Raw genomic sequence first — 3,615 nt, forward strand, 5'->3', positions numbered from 1 at the left:
AAATGGTAATACTGAGTTGTTGATATTCTGTTAACTACTTCAGATTAATATTAAGCTATATGTAAATATTAGATTTATGTTAACAACTAGCAATAGAAAAATGCTGTCACGGAAGGTATTACCCTAGTAGCAATGGAATTGGGCAAGATTCTTTGGCAAGATACTTGAAGAAGCACTTTGTAAAGAATTGTACAATTCTCGACCAAGACACTTGATCAAGAATCTTTATCCAGACTGGCGGCAGACTTGGGCCAGTCTGTGACCAGAATTTGACCAGATTCTTGACCCAGAGTTTTGACATAGACTTGCGCGAGAAACGCAAAAGACGACGAGCGCGCACCTGTTTCCCTCAATTCCACTTGAATGTAAAAAGTATAGTATTGCAGTGGTTCTCATTTATAGTTGAGTCAACAAGTTTAAAAATGTTATTTTTTTAAATTACGCATTGAATTTGTAGTAATGCCTAGAAAAATTGATTTTCAGAATTTTCTAGCACTTGGAAAATTTCGGAAGTTTTTGAATAGATTAAGTACTCTTCCGGACATTAGTGGAAACAGTCTAGATAGCATATAGTACTTTCTAAAATTTTTCCTCTGCAGAAAGAACTCAGCACCATCTCAGAAAGTTGCCATTATTATATTGTTTTTTCCGTGTATGAAATACATTTCTTAAAATGGAAATCTGTTAAATTATATTGAATATAATTTCAACCATATATTTACCCGTGAAAATGAAAAATATATGGCCATGCATGGCCATATATAGTTCATACATGGCCATAAAGCAGACAGATTTTTTATATAAAAAATTTGAGATGACTATTACAATTACCTATAAACAGGATGTTGTAGTGTAAAAAACTAGGAAATTTTTTTGATATCACTAACAGCATATTGATGATTATATTTTGCTTTTTCGAAAGTGATTATATTCTTTCAATCTTGCGTATTGTAACTGTCGGTTGCATAGCCTAGTCGTCAAAGCGTCGGTCTCTCGTACGGAAGGTCCCGGGTTGGAATCCTACTGAAGCGGGTGCGCCATTAGTAAGTCTAGCGTTTTTTGTCGCAATCAAAAATTTCCAATTCGATTAGGAATTCAATTATTCGCGTATCTGATGATCTCTGCGTCGGAAAATAATTTAAAAAAAAAAAATAATAATTTTTTTTAATTCAGTTGAAATTTCTGTACTAGTCATATCAAGTCAAATATGGCCGTATCAAGTTATGTATGGTCATTAGTGTGAGCCAAAAAAACCAACCTATCGAATTTATGTCTTAAAAAGGACTTATATATCGAGGAAAAAATTCTCCTATTGGGCAAAATGTTCAGCTCAATTTTAAAGGTGTCTGTAGCCATTTGAAATTTCCCATTTAAAATAACAAGCAAAAAAATTTTTTTTTTATTATAAATTTTATAACTTTTGAACCATGTGAGAGAACAATTCCGTTCTAGAATATTCTTGTAGGGCACTAAATTTCTTAATAGAAAGTCCTGGGAGTCGAATTTGTAAACTTGATATTTCGTATACTAACAGGCCATCAAAGTCTTGTAATGGGTGCACTTATTACATTATTTTGCATTGTGGTCTCAATGTAATAAATGTCCTACACATGTGCAAAACTTTAGGTGTTTTGCAAACCTGTCTGGCTGTCTCAGTACCTCAAGACGAGGATAAGCCCCGTACTGGACCACACAGTATAAAAATTGGAAGAGAGAAATCTCATATCTAAACTTATCAGGACGGTTGATTAATTACCCAGAGTACCCCATATGCGTTACTATTTTATTGACTTATCGCCCGGCGCGCTAATTTAAGGGGCTCGTCCCAAAGACCCAATTAGAAAATAGGTTGGAGTGGTGGATTTTCCGATAAGGGCCGAAGGATCGCGAACTTAGATTTGATAAGGGAGTGCACGAGGTGAAGACGGACACAGTCGGACGGACCGGCAGAACAGTTGGACGGGTGACCGCACGGGAATTATTGAGAAGGACAAAAAACGCTAGACTTACTAATGGCGCACCCGCTTCAGTAGGATTCCAACCCGGGACCTTCCGTACGAGAGACCGACGCTTTGACGACTAGGCTATGCAACCGACAGTTACAATACGCAAGATTGAAAGAATATAATCACTTTCGAAAAAGCAAAATATAATCATCAATATGCTGTTAGTGATATCAAAAAAATTTCCTAGTTTTTTACACTACAACATCCTGTTTATAGGTAATTGTAATAGTCATCTCAAATTTTTTATATAAAAAATCTGTCTGCTTTATGGCCATGTATGAACTATATATGGCCATGCATGGCCATATATTTTTCATTTTCACGGGTAAATATATGGTTGAAATTATATTCAATATAATTTAACAGATTTCCATTTTAAGAAATGTATTTCATACACGGAAAAAACAATATAATAATGGCAACTTTCTGAGATGGTGCTGAGTTCTTTCTGCAGAGGAAAAATTTTAGAAAGTACTATATGCTATCTAGACTGTTTCCACTAATGTCCGGAAGAGTACTTAATCTATTCAAAAACTTCCGAAATTTTCCAAGTGCTAGAAAATTCTGAAAATCAATTTTTCTAGGCATTACTACAAATTCAATGCGTAATTTAAAAAAATAACATTTTTAAACTTGTTGACTCAACTATAAATGAGAACCACTGCAATACTATACTTTTTACATTCAAGTGGAATTGAGGGAAACAGGTGCGCGCTCGTCGTCTTTTGCGTTTCTCGCGCAAGTCTATGTCAAAACTCTGGGTCAAGAATCTGGTCAAATTCTGGTCACAGACTGGCCCAAGTCTGCCGCCAGTCTGGATAAAGATTCTTGATCAAGTGTCTTGGTCGAGAATTGTACAATTCTTTACAAAGTGCTTCTTCAAGTATCTTGCCAAAGAATCTTGCCCAATTCCATTGCTACTAGGGTAATACCTTCCGTGACAGCATTTTTCTATTGCTAGTTGTTAACATAAATCTAATATTTACATATAGCTTAATATTAATCTGAAGTAGTTAACAGAATATCAACAACTCAGTATTACCATTTTACTTAATTAAAAAATTCAACATATATAAAACATTTATGGGATGACAAATTGTCAAAATTAAAGTGGTAACTTTTATTTATCTTTAAAAAGTCATCATTTATTACTACATTTTATGGTAACATTTTGCTAACTTTTGTCATATAAATTTTTGTTAACATTTTTATGGTACCTTTAAGATAACTTTTAAAAGTTATCTTTTTATGAAGACTTTTTGTTATCATTTTGTTAATATTAAGAAATAGCAAATAGTTGACTTGAAATAGGCAATTAAAAGCTAACAAAAAGCTAAGCTAGCCACTTGGGGCTGCCTTAGACATGTTTTTTGACCATAGCGCCTGCGTAGATTTATTCTCATATAGCGTCTGAGAGCTTTCCTTTTAGATGTTAATAGCTATTTTATTTGATCTTTAGGTTTATTAAATAATGCGAGAATAGCAAGAGCACAAAAAATACTTTTTAATTTGTCTTTAAATATATCTATAAATTACTGGAATACGGAAAAATGAGAAATAAAAAAATTGTACGTTGTAAAATAAGTTACATATTTAATTGCAAAGATTA

This window comes from Microplitis mediator, chromosome 11 (genome assembly GCF_029852145.1).
Source record: "Microplitis mediator isolate UGA2020A chromosome 11, iyMicMedi2.1, whole genome shotgun sequence".
NCBI classification, from domain to species: Eukaryota; Metazoa; Arthropoda; class Insecta; order Hymenoptera; family Braconidae; genus Microplitis; species Microplitis mediator.